Source organism: Limulus polyphemus, unplaced genomic scaffold (assembly GCF_000517525.1).
Source record: "Limulus polyphemus unplaced genomic scaffold, Limulus_polyphemus-2.1.2 Scaffold2425, whole genome shotgun sequence".
NCBI lineage: Eukaryota > Metazoa > Arthropoda > Merostomata > Xiphosura > Limulidae > Limulus > Limulus polyphemus.
This window is the reverse complement of record NW_013668035.1, coordinates 119,535-134,126: the sequence shown is the minus strand read 5'-3', so window position 1 is coordinate 134,126 and position 14,592 is coordinate 119,535. Positions and strand designations below refer to the sequence as shown.

At 33.9% G+C, this 14,592-nt stretch overlaps 1 long non-coding RNA gene across 3 annotated transcripts; it reads right to left on the bottom strand.

The window, feature by feature from the left end:
* Positions 1-242: 242 nt before the first annotated feature.
* Positions 243-11,835, bottom strand: LOC111087651. 3 transcript variants are annotated; one of them, XR_002612311.1, is made up of 5 exons: positions 11,214-11,835; positions 7,421-7,625; positions 5,973-6,092; positions 1,532-1,713; positions 243-690 (listed from the first exon to the last, which is right to left on the bottom strand). It is a non-coding gene; the product is annotated as an uncharacterized LOC111087651 (long non-coding RNA). The 3 variants fall into 3 exon arrangements; XR_002612309.1 differs by having other exon boundaries at positions 11,210-11,834; XR_002612310.1 differs by having other exon boundaries at positions 11,496-11,834.
* Positions 11,836-14,592: the final 2,757 nt, after the last annotated feature.

Below are 14,592 nucleotides of genomic sequence, written 5' to 3'. Positions count from 1 at the left end.
AATAACTTACCATGCATAGAATATGTTGCAGAATAGTTTCAAACAAAGTCGCTTTTTAGTCAAAATAGCCTTGTTTTTATTATATAGTAAACCTGTCTAGCATTCCCCCTGTGGCTTGAATATATACATAAATGCCATCTATTCTAAAGAGGACTTGTACATTTCAAATGCTCTTGTTTTATATTTATAAGTAAAATATATTCTTTGTTTCAAAGTGAGATAAATATGAGAGTCTCTCTCTCTCTCTTTTGTCGAGTTTGTTTTATTCACACTTTACAAAAAACTTCAAAATGTTCCTGTTTCTACAATTAATTCTCACATGTCAGTTTCTTCTGAGAATACAACAAAATTAGAAATTGTTACAACCCCAGGATAATTCTCAGATATAACAAACTTTGCCTAGGAGTATATTCAATCCTGTAAGTACTATCAGAATTCCTATAATTATACATCATCAAGAAAACAACATTAACAAAAAGAGAAATAAAAGTTTCTTAGTTCTGTTCTCTGTCTTCTCATAAATCCTGCATGCTAACATGGTATTTTCAGATAAAACCAGTCTCCTGACAAGTATCAGACAGATACACCTGCAATAATTGGCCATCCTAGGATATTTCAATGTAAAACCATTCAACCTGGATTTTACACACACAGTGCTGAAACATCTGTGCAGGTAAAAAGAGACATCACCTATTAGAAAACAAATAATTGAAGCAATTATAAAATAGCAAAGGAAACAACTTCTTGACTATGTGCAGCTACCATGACAGGAAGGAAACTAAATAATCAAAAATTTTTTGTTAATCTATACTGTTATGGAAGATAAAAACTGCATTATATAGCTACATAACACACTCCTTGTTTCTCTATTTTAGCTGCCAATTAAAACTAACTGTAAAAATGAGCCATCCTTAAACTCATGACATGATCTAGGATCATATTAACTTTACCTTATCCCTAAAACACACACATACACCTTATAGACAACACAAACTCTAATAAAGAATAAGCAACTCGCAGGTATGCACTTATAATGACAAAAATACAAAGATAAGAACATAGTGTCAAAGAAATATGCTTTAACATGAAAGGCATAAAGAAAAACATTACCAATGAATACTTACACCCTTTCATATGGGTAGTATAACACCCTATACAGGCATATACAAAATGAAAACCCATTACAGTGAAAATTACATTATAACGGTCTAAAATCAACATGCCACTAGAATCAGGGTTCAACAACAAATTAATTCAACAATAAGAAATAAATTCAACACATACCAAAATACAGTTAATAAACACATGCCTGGCCTGGTCAATAAACAATATATCACAAATATGAATATTTTTTCAAATAATGGAATCAGGAAAAAAAAAAAGAACCAGAAAGAAAAAACTTAACTCCAAAAAATACAGCACACCCACACACAATTTTGAAAGGATTGTTCCACCTCAGATCAAATTTTACAGTAAAATAATTTATTGCAAAAGATAAAGGGTGTGTCCTTAATAATACTAAATCACCTACTTTAAAGATGTCTGGGTATCTTTTTTGGGTTGTAAGCTTGTTGGTGTCACTTCTGAGCCTTTTCAACATTGGAATTTGCCTTCTGTATGACATCTTGTAATTCTGCTGTTTGTTCATCTATAGATTGAGGTATTTCATCAGTCTGTCCCAAGTGAAGTTTGGCTGGTGTGTAACCTGTAAACCTGTAAAGTTTTAATGGCAAGAGAAAATTAAGATAAATAATTATCCAAAGTTTGATTATTTTTTCAATATAACAGATATTATTCTACCAATATTTCTATCTACTCTTTCAGTAATACTAGAATGAGGATGGTAAGTAGGTGTAAAGATGTGTTTAGTTACCATTGTTTTATATGTTTCATCTATTGTTTTTTGGACACCTAGATGACAAGCTGTAGGATGATCATGCAGTTTGATTAACATCACCATTCTCAAAGTTTTGGGAATAACTGGTCTGAATTCATCATTGCGAGCAACTCTTTTGGTGTAATAAGGAACATTATCTTTCAAAATACAGTGTTTGTATTTACTTACAGTCTCCAATTATAGTAGAATCATCTGTTAATAGTACATTTTTCAAATAAGAGTATATATGTTTATACTCATCACCTTTAACTTGTTCAGTAGCAAACTGTTCTCCAGTGTTAACATTGACAATGGCAAAATGTTTAGGTGACAGCTTACTAATGTCCAAATCTGGAGTTTCTTCTGGAGGATCAAGATAATGTATATATAGGGCATCATGTAACTAGTTTTCTTTTCCTTTTCTGTACAATATTTCAAATGTTAAGTCTTGTAATTTTAATGACCAATGCATCAGTCTACCAATTAACTTCAGAACTGTCTTTAACCATTTCAAAGCAGTGTGGTCAGTTATAACTGTAAATGTTTCTCCATCTAGATATATCTTAAATTTTTCTATAACCCAGACTATGGCTAGATATTCTAATTCTATAGTAGTATAGTTTCAATCGGCAGAGTTTAGTGTTCTAGTGGCATATGCTATGACACCCTTCTAGCACAGAACTGTTCCTAATCCAACATTTGAAGCATCAGTATGCAAAAAATAGTGTTCACCTTTCCTTGGAAGTTGCAAGACAGGGGATTCACTTAAAGCCTGCTTTAATTTCTGGAATGCATCCTCACACTGGGGGGTCCATTTCCACCTGATATGCTTTCTTCATGGCTTATATAAAGGTTCAGCAATTGTAGCAAAGTTTAGAAAGAATTGATTGCACCAGGCACACCCAAGAAAGTGCTTAACTCTTTGCAGTTTCTTGGAGTTGGGAAATCTTTAACAGCTTTCACTTTGTCATCATTTGTGTGTATTCCCTCAGAAGAGAGTTTAAATCCTACATACAGTACTGTGCAAAGGTGTTAAAACAAAGTCAAAAAATAGAACTGAGGCTACTTTCAAAGAACAATGAAAGGTAAATTATTTAGAACAAGATAAACTCGGTGGAAGTGCTTGAGTTAAACAAACAGTTAATATGTTGTGTGTTCCCCCTTTCGCTTTAATAACTGCAGACAGTCTTTCAGGCATTGTAGCAACATATTTAATCAAAGTGTCCTTTGAGAATTTACTCCAAATGTCTGTAATACACTCCCATAAAGTTTCTTTGGAAATAACCTTTGATTTGTCAAGTTTTGATCTATCAAATCCCAGATCTGCTCAACTGGGTTGAGATCAGGGATCTCTTGGGGGCCAATGAATTATTTGAATGACTCTGGCAGCTTCTTTCATAGTCAAGGAATTTCTGCATAGGTTGGATGAGTGTTTGGAGTCATTATCTTCTTGGTAGAACCCTTTATCCAATAATATGCAAACCACTAGGTATACCATGACAGATCATTATCTGATGGTACTGGCACTGGTCCATTATTCCATCCATTTTGCAAATATCTTCTGTTGCCTCAGCAGAAAAACACCCCCAAACCATCACACTGCCTCTCCCATGCTCCATGGTAGGTGCTATGCATTGAGGTACCTTTCACCTATCTTCCACCAGATGTATAACCTATGCTTTAAACCAAATATTTCAAACTTGGATTCATCTATCCATAACAACCTTTTCCAAACATCAACAGTCCAGTTTTTGTACTTTTTAGTAATGTTCAGTCTCTTTACAATACTTGAAGATCAAAGTAAAGGTTTTTTAACTGCTACACGACCAAATATTCCATTCTTGTTGAGTCTTCTTGATACTATTGATCTGGACCCTTTTCTGTCATTTGGTTCATGGTTGTTTTTCTCATGCTTGAGATCAGAAGCAGCCTTCCTTCTGTCCCAAAGGCTGCACAAACAAAGATACTTAACATCAGTATCATTGAGTTTAGGTGTTCTGCCTCTTCCTTTCCTATTTCAAATGTACCTGTCTCAGTCTCATGATCTATGGTGTAACTGACAGTGTTTAGAGAGCATTTCATGTCTGCAGTAATTTTTCAGAAAATTCAACCAGTTTTACATGAAGCTTTTATGCAAACTCTCTGCTCTACTAACAATTATCTATGGTTTTTGGGCCGTGACATGAAAGGAAAACTTAATATATGGTGTTAAACTCTGTTTTTATCACGGTTTATTTGTAGAGTGCTATTAAATTGAGTTCTTCTAGCATATACCAGTACCATACACTAGCTCCTTGCTAACTATTTTCTAAGTGGTTAAGACATTCATGGGGTACCATGACAGTTACTTCAGACACTAAGTTTCATCAGTATTTTCATTCAAGCAGAACCTTTATGACATGCCCTTGGTACAAGTATATGGGAATTCTAAAGAATGATAAGTATTCTCACTCTGGCTCATTAAATTGTAAACAGAGATCAGTGAAGTATTACCAGAGTGTCGAAATTTACATTCTGTAATGGCATGGAAGAATTAGCCCCATAAAATGGAAAGAATGACATAATATTCTCTTGTCCTAGCACTTTTGCACAGTACTGCATGATACTTCTGATTGGCCAAATTTGCTTTTAGAAAATTTTACAGTAAGATTAGCTCTACATAGTTTGTAGAAAACAATTCAAGAACTTTCAAGTGTTCTTCAAATGTAGGTGAAAATAATATAATATCATAAACATAAACCTTGGAATGTTTAGTTGCTCCTGCTAAAGCCCTATCCATAAGTCTTTGAAAGGTGGCAGGTGCATGTAAAAGACATCACTATAAATTGATAAAATTTATTATCAATTATGAAGGCAGTTTTATGTTAATCCTCCATCTTAATAGGTATTTGCCAATATCCACTGGATGAGTCTAATGTATTGATACAGGTTGTCCCTGACAAAATATTCAAACCTGGGAGGCCAGGTTTATTGTTTAAAATATTGGCATATTTCAACACAAGTTGCTTTAATTGTTCACAGTCTTTACTCTTTAAATGTGAACATTGTACTTCTTCACTCTTAGTCATGCCCAACAGATGACACATTTAATTCAAAAAATTTGTGAATAAGTTAAGGGTTGCTTTGTTTTGCTGAATGATGTCTAATCCAATAAGAGAAGATGAAGCCAAATCTTTGATGACAACAAAATATTGTTCCACAATGCTATTTTTTACTAATAGTTTTGCTTCAAAATATTCTAACAGTTAACAGTTTGTCATTCCATCTGCAAGACACGTTACCTTCACTAAAAGTTTTTTGTTGAAATGTTGATAATTTCTCTTGATTTATTGTGATATATTTTCATTTAGTACTGAATAATCCGACCTACTACTTTCACACCATTAATTTTTAGGGTTAGGTGTAGCAGATCCATTTTAGTTGTTGTTAAATAGTTAATGGAGGGTTTACTTTCACAGAATTCAAAACTTCCTTCTTTCATCCCTGCTCTCGTTTCCTGACCACTGTCCTTCATTTCTGTGTTCCCTTTTTTGCATATTTTATTTTCTAGGGACAATGCATAGATAAGTGCCCTATTTGAATACAAGTATACCATTGCACAGGTCTATTACTGCACTAAATTTTAATCACTTCACTATTACAAGTTTATTGTTCTGACAATGCTCGTATTGTTTAGTAAATTTAAATATATCAGAAATAGATATAACAAAGTGGCATTCCAAGTATTCTCGTAAAAAAACATGCAATTTTCGATATTATATGCTTTACAATATCTCTTTCTGTAGCTTTAGGGTTCCATAATTTATAAGTTTCACAGCTTTCCAAATAAACGTCTTAGCATAGTACTTCCTACTAAAGAGTTCCTTGGCCAATTTGATATTATATAACACTGCTTGCTACAAATTAGTCAATGCTTCATTAGATTGTCCCCAGTGTTGGAAAGCCATTTCTGATCCAAAAGCCTTCCACTATTCTAGTGGCCCTCCCCTCAAACAAGAATCTGCAATTTCCAACTATTTATTCTCAAGCACTTGATAGATATAAAAATGTCTTTCTAAACATTTAAGAAACTTAAAAGCATTAAAATCCGACTTACTGCTGAACTTCTCAACGGGCAGGGGTAGTGGGTTGACGGCAGTGATGTAAACTGATGAATTTTCAACAGGTCTGTAGGTAGAATGGTCTCTCAACATTTGTATTAGCATTTCCACCAGTTCTGTAAATATTGACACAGACTGATTCAAGCTTGCCACATCAGACTCACTAACTTCCATAGTAATACAGTTATTTTCAAACACTAGTTAACTTATATTTAACTGAACTTAAATCATTGCTGAATTAATAAGTAACTACCAAATTGAGAAACAAAAAATCCAAAGTCACAATTCAACCTTTATGAAAATGGTCCCTGTTTGGACACCAATGTAATGGTCTAAAATGAATACACTCCTACAATCAGGGTTCAATAAAAACAACAATTTATTCAACAATAACAACACTTAGAAATAAATTCAACACATACCAAAATACAGTAAATAACCATGTGCCTGGACAGGACTTGACACTAATGTTAACAAATAACATATATATAAATATTATTTAAAATATCTGAATCACGAAAAAGAATCAGAAAGAAAAAACCAAATTCCAAAAAAATACAGCAAATACAATATTCAAAAATACCTTTCAATATTAATAACAATACCGAATGATAAACAGCAATAATTCACCAAAGATATCGTTCACTAACTATCTCGTAAATCTCTCTCTTAGTGAAGCTTCTGACAGGGCATTTATTCACTCAGGAGGTCATGAAAGTAACCTCATTTGATCATATATTTACATAATCTTCTGCTACATTAATAGTATCTGTACATCACCACTATAGAAGCTGGTGTCAGTTTCGTCATACATACATATTTACTCAATATACAAATGATTAGCTAGAAGGTGATTTTGCATTTTAATGCACCTAAAAATTCATAGATAAACTAAATGACAGAAGGAAATAATAAATACAACCATAATCATAAAAAATATAATTTGTTTTTACACAACATGATCACAAACTCCTTAACAGAGATAAAAAGCAATATTTCACATGTTAAAAAATACCCCTTAATATTAAAGCAGGAAACTGCAACATGCCATGAGACAGAACAAAATTATACTCTTTAATAATAAAATAACACTAACAATAAGAAGAAAACCCTTTACCACTAAGATATAGGTGTATTGAGTGTCCACCAAGAGAAATCTGAACCCTCTGATTTTAGCATTGTAAATCCAAAGACTTACTGGTGTCCTACTGTGGACATAAGATGTGGACATAAAGTGAAACCCTTTATAATAAATGGTACAATAAAGGTACACTAAAAATAACCTTTTGCACAAATAAAAAAGCAAACTATAATTAAAATAACTATTCACGCACATATAAACTACAACATTTCATTACAGTATGTACATGTATACATGGAAAGAAGAAACCAAAGAAATAAATAAAAATAATTTAAAATATATATATATTCTTGCACAGCTTACACTGGTGAGTGGTATTGTAGTTTAATGGCAACTAAGTTCCTGAGTGCTGCCATAATTATCCAACATTGGTGAACCTCGAGCTTGACATCCAGCATCTGTTTCACTAATCAAGTGAAGAAAAGGCTGAACATTAGCTGGGCTCTTTGGCCAGCATTTTCAGCCAAGGTGGCATCTCTCCACCATGATCTTCAATTGTTCTGGCAATCTATTAAAACAATGGAATTAGGCTTTGAGAACACTCAGCAACAAGGAATAGAAAAAACTTTAGTTAATTCTAAACTAAGATAGCCAGACACATCCAGAATTTGATACTTCACGAAAAAAGTTAACTTCCAATACATGGTCAGGCAAATTCTGTTGCTTAAAATTTCAGCCAAATGCATTGGCTAAAGTGGATCATAATGTGTGGTTACATCTATAAAGCAGGTATTGGTCAAGTAACACATCTACAGGCTTAACCTGTACTAATTATATAGCAAGCTTGAAAGATGTAAAGATATACAAGCAATGAATTTGAGTTTTCAAGAAGTGGAACGTATCCTAAGGACAAGATTAAAGAGTCCAATCCATTCCTAGCTCATAATTAAGTGCAGAAACTTGTAATAATATTTCAAAAAATATAATCTCCATATTCAACTTAAAAAAATATAACCAACATTTAGTGTACTAAATTGCAATCATAAACCACAGAAGATATAATATAACTTTACGAATAAATATACTATTTAGCACTAATTATCCACCGAAAATATAAAACCATTTGATGGAATTTCATCTCTCAATTCCCAAAATTTTGTTTTGACAAAAAGAAAAATACAAAAGTTGAGAAGCGTGTCTAGCAATTTCGGGTTGTAATGACTTTTTGGGAATGATAGTCAATGTAAGTGAAGTAATATGTTCAATATTATGTACTTACAGTAAGTTTGTGGCAATTAATATCAATGATTTTTATGATTAACAGCTTATACTATCACCAAATCTATAAAAAGTAATTAATTAATTAGATGATTGTATATGCTACTAAATATTACAATAATAGTCAATATTGTTGTAAAATGTTCTATTGTTGGGCAGGTTCTTTTTGATTATTTGGTAAAAATAATACTAAATCCAGTCCATGCAATGATAATGAATTAAGTTACTTCTTCAATAACGTTTTCTAAATGCTATGTTCACTTTGATGAAAGTTGTGATCCTAAGTTCACAAACAAATTTTTTGACAAACTCTGAAACTACTGTTGGCCTAATACACTAATAACGTTTCACAAAAATTTGCATGATTGATTACAAACCTGACAAACTTAATCATTGATTAACTTTGCATGAACAACCTTCTACTGATCAACAACTACTCTACTTTTCACATGCTGAATATTTCACTGACTTTTCAATCAGTGATAATGGTATGTTGCCTGTATCTTCATGAACTGGTGTTTGGTAACTCATTAGTAACAATGGAATATCCTCATCCCATGTTTTCTAATGTTCAGCCACTTAAATGGCTAATTGATTTAACAGTACAGTTGTATCTCTCCACCATGCTATCAGAAGGTGGATGAAGAGCTATTGCCCTGGTCTTTTTGATTCCATAGATCTGATCTATTTCTGCAAACAAGGCTGATTCAAAGTTCCATCCTTTACCTGAGTGAACTCCTTCAGGCATGCCAAATCTTGAAACTAATTCGTTGATGAGTTTCTGCTTCCTGGTAAGAAACAACATATATTTCTAGTCATTCAGTGAAATAGCCCATCACAATTACTTTGTGGCAGGAGATCCAGCACATTGACAGCAAATTTCTCAAGTGGTGCTCTCTACACAGACTGATGTAGCTGCCCATGATGTTTCTTTCATGGAATTTTCCTCTGACAACATACTCCATACATTTTATGCCAATTCTATACAGATCCCAGGCACCAAACCCAATAAAAGTATTCTCATATTCACTCCAATCTCTTCTTAACACCTAAATGTCCATCCATTAGAAAGTTGTGGAGATAATGGAGTGCTTCGGAATGTAGAGACTGTGGAAGTATCAACTGTAGTTGTTCAAATTCGATGACAAGGAACCCACTTTGAGACTAATAATGCTTGGAGATGGCTTGAATGGGTAATGAAGAAAAACTTTAATACAAGTTTAACATAACAGCAAATGTACAACATTTCGACAAGATTTTGTCATCATGACATATTAAAGTTTTCCTTCATTATCCATTCAAGCCGTCTCCAAGCATTATAACTATAGTCGTTGTTTCTCTCCACTAATATATTAAATAACAAGCCTTCTTATAAACACAATGAATCCAATTGTGCCCAATACATCTTTGTCTTCAGGCTGTATGGAACAACTGTTTACTATGAGGTTTTTTTCTGCACTATTCTTGATTCACTAAATAATTGGTTTCGAACTCGTACCTTCTGCCTGGTGATATTTCAATTGACTGTTGGACCTAATCAGTTCTACATCATCACTTGTCAATGTCACATCTTAGATAATACTCCTTTGTGCTTTAGGTTGGTCATCTTTACTATCTTGTGCTTCCCTCTTTTTTATATTCATTACTACACAGTCTTTAGAATGATGCATTAGGACTTCCATGGTTTAATCCAGGGTGATACATGATGTTATTAAAATAGTACTCATGAAATGTTTGGAGAAATCTTGCTATCTAGCCTTCTGGATTGCAAAAGTTCATCAGACACTTCAATGCTGCATGATCTTTGGTACATAAACTAATGACGGAAATAGCCCAGGGCTAGAATAACACGTAGTAGCTCTTTTCAGGTTGTACAATACCTCCTTTTTTGCAGCATTCATTGCCTTTCTATAGTAGGTAATAGTGTGTTATTTTCCATATTATATTTAATTGTGATAACACTACTCCCAACTACAAAATCACTAGCATCTGTATCTGAAATGAGTAGATTTTCAAGAATTCGGTTTGCTAATACAGGAGTAGTGGTTAATTCTCTTTTCTTCTAATTTATTGAATGCTTGTTCACAATTAATAGTCAAACAAAACTTATTTGGCTTTTAAAGTCACTTGTGTAAAGGACGATCTGTACCAGCAAGTTATCTTATAAAACTACAAGAGTAAGAGCCCATTCCAAGAAATCCTCACATATTATGCAAGTTCTTTGGTGTTAGCCAATTTTAAATAGAGTCAATCATCGACTTGTCTGTAGGCACTTTCTCTCTCTGTTGACTATGTGTCCCAGAAAAGTTGCCTATTGATGGAACAATTAACATGTCTTGAGATTCATCTTAAAGTTCTCTTTCATTGATTCATCCAGAACTTCCCTTAACCTGTCATAAGCATTAACAAATGTCTTCCAAATCAATACAGTAAACAGCACAATCTGTGTCCCGCATTAAAGGTTTATTTATCTTTTCTTGGCCTTCTGTTAACTATTTCATTAACTCCAATAAATTTCCAATCTCCATGGAGTCATCTTGAAAGTCGAATTTTAATAAAATTTCTATTTCATTTTCACCAAAATAATCCCACTTCTGATACCAATGTTATGGTGTGTTCTATTGTTGGGTAAGTTCTTTTTTTTTTTTGTTATTTTGTAAAAAATAATGCTAAGTCCAGTCACCTTATCAGTAACGAATTAAATTATTTTGTCGATAACCTTTGTTACAAGCTACGTTCACTATGACACATGTTGTAGGCCTAAGTTCACAAAAGATTTTTTCAATAAGCCCTGAAAATACTGTGGGCTTAGTACATTAATAATGTTTCTCAGAAATTCGCTCCATTGATTACAAATGTGTCTAACATACTCACCGACCTTCATGGCTTGATGATAGGGACACAACACTTATCATCTGTGGTTCGCGGGTTCGAATCCCAGTCACCGATCATGCTCGCCCTTTCAGCCATGGGGGCATTATAATGTGTCCGTCAATCTAACTATTTGTTTGTAAAAGAGTAGTCCAATAATTGGCGGTAGGCAGTGTTGATTAGCTGACCTTTCTCTAGTTTATCATTGCTAAATCATAAACTGCTAGTGCAGATAGCTCTCGTGTATTTTTGCGAGAAGTTCAAACCAAACAACCAAAAATGTACTCACTGATAAAACTTTACTCCATCAGTGTTCTCTCGATCAACAACTACTTAACCTTTCACACATTGAATGTTTTACTGAATGTTCAATCACTACTCAATACCATTTCAATAAATTCTTCACTAACTTCTCATTTACTGATTACTCGTATTTATAAACAATATAACGTTATCTAGATTCTTAACATCACCAATAACTTTTTAGTTATGTTAGGACTATTTTTATGAACTTACTTAATCTTAACATCATGCGCCCTCTATTTAACATATAAGTTAAAGCATTTGAAGCTAAAGCTGGGACTTTGATGTTATTGGTTATTTATAAGTCTCATAAAGAGCGTTTGTTTCAGAGCAAAGCTACACTGGGCTATCCACTATGTTCATCGCAGGGAAGCGAACCCACCCAGATCTTAGCATTGTAATTCCGTAAACTTACCACTTCCCCACTGGTGACATCTTATGAAATGAACTTAAACGCTTTTTGAGGCGATTTTAGGTATTGCAGTCGATACCTTACTTAAAAACAATATTGAACTTAAAATAAATTTGAATAACAATCTATCATTCGATTTACCACTGGTCTCTGACTTATCCTGGTTTCGAGAAATTTCAACCCTCATCAGTAACTGTGGATAAGGCAAATAAAAAAGAATAAAACTAGTCTGCAGTAGCGGATCTAGGATTTTGGAATTGGAGATGTGGTCACCTGAATGGGCGCCATATAATTTCAGCATACATCATTTATATTGATGCACTCAGATGATACATCAAACTTGAATATAATATTGTTGCGTCAGCGAGGTCATGTGACTAGTATCACGCCACTCCTTCTCGAACCTTCATGAATTATCCGGAGACTACTAGATTGGGGATAGCCTGGTATACATAAGACGCTCACAACGTGACGCAACAAGTGAATGAGTAATTGAATGTATGAGGACAAAATATTGTTGGCCACGTGAGACGTGAATTATAGTGTTTGTTATAGAGCGACTGTTGAAATTAAGTGTATCGTAAAGTTGTATTCGGAAAGAATAAACCAGTTTTATTTAAGAAAGGACTTGTGTCGCTAAAGTTTCGTCGGAACGAATTTAATGAAAATTAACGAACGAACGGAGACGTAACAATATTATAAATTATGTGCCTGTTGCTGGGAGAGGCAGGAAATAACATTTTTTATTGAAATTATTTATTTTTAAAAGGGCGCTCTTTAGAGCGCAAGGACGTGACTTGGCTTGACTTAATCCTGTAGACTCCCAGTGGAGCATAGAGCCGCAACAACACCTCGCCAACGGACTCTGTTCTGGGCTGCTCTCCTCAGCTGGGTCCACGCCATTCCGGCGGCCTTCGCTTCACTCCTGACCGATTTAGTAATACGCAGAATTTCCACAGTCACTTTAAGCTTAAACACACGCTATAATTCACAACGATTCACGCACTTTACTTACGGTCACTACCGCTCACTTGACTCAATTGTCTGTCTCTATATCTCTCTATCTGCAATTATTTATGCCGTCACTTCTTCCCTCCGTTTTATTTGCCGGGCTTACATATACGAAAATAGAGGGCGTTTGGCAAACACTCGAGCCTTCTAAAAACTCATCACGTGTTACCTGAGTCACGTGACTTCCGCTGTCGTAGCAATATAAATAGTGTTTTTAGATGTCTTTTAAAAATATTTCGCGGACCCCCCAAACTTATCGATGTTTTTTGCTTTGAAAAAAATTTGTGTAAATTAAAAGCTGTATTCCTAATTTAATGTTTTAAATCATATAAATTTAATTTTACAAAAATATAAATTTTATTCTATAAATCATATTTATATAAAATCGTTTTAGGAATTTTCTGTCATGACTCTTGGAATTCCTAGAGCAGTGGTTCTCAAACTTTATACAGTCTGAGCGCACTTACAATACTACAGACACTTGCTGGCGCACTGTATACAAAATAGGACTAATATGTTATAATTAAGTTAAATATATAGAAAAATAACGCATTTAATAAAAGCAAACTTAACATACCTCTATGAAGTTTATTCATTTCTGTGTTAATGAGAAACATGAGCTTGATGAGACCTTGCGATTTCTTCAATGTTTGGTCTTATGTTTGAGAGACAAACTCTCATTTCCTCATCAATGCATTGAAGAGTTTCTCTCTTTTTACACTTAATTGTGGCGAGGGTTGAAAATCCCAGTTCACATAAATATGAGGTGGAAAATTGCAATAAAATGGCCAGCGCTTTTTTAGATATCGACACATGTTCTTCTTTGATAGAAATCCAAAAAGCTTCAAGAGACAATTCTTTGTATTTAATCATCAATCCACGATCATTGGACACAGCTGCCATTTCTTCTTTTTCTGTTAGCGTTAAACTAGAATATATTGCAGTTTCTACAAGAGGGTTTCTATTCCAGTCATATTGCGCAGTGTTAATTGATGGAAAATAATAACTCAAATTTTCTTCTAAAGTTGATAAATGTTCAACTATCATTGGCAGAATTTCAGTTTTGCAATTATTACTTACCAATGGAAACATTACGAGACTGCCTTCCATCGCTGTTCTTTCCCAAATCTGTAGCTTTCTCTGAAACGCTTTTATTTTGTCAGTGGATGTGAGGATATTTTCCTCTTTCCCTTGCATGCTAGAGTTCAAAATATTGAGATGCTGAAAAATAGATGCCAAATATTGTAACTTTGTAATCCAAAATTCACATTGAAGGAGGTTACAAAAATGAGATTGTTTCATTGCCCCAAAAAATGTGATAAGTTCTTATCATTACTTGTGTACACGGGTAAGTACTTTGCCTCTTGACGGCCACCTCACATCGGTGTGTAAAAGTAGCCGTCTGTGTTGAGACTCCATATTGGTGCAAATCTGTTCAAATAGGCGGGATTTAACTGGTCTTGTTTTAATAAAGTTCTCCATTTGAACAACTTGATCTAAGACCTCTCTTAAATCCTCTCCTAATGTTCTTGACATCAAGGCCTCTCTATGAAGGAAGCAATGAGTTACAATAACATTCTCGTTTTGTTCATTTGTAAAAGATACAAGACCCTTGTTGCAGCGTATCATAGAAGGAGCTCAATCTGTGCAAATGCCTACA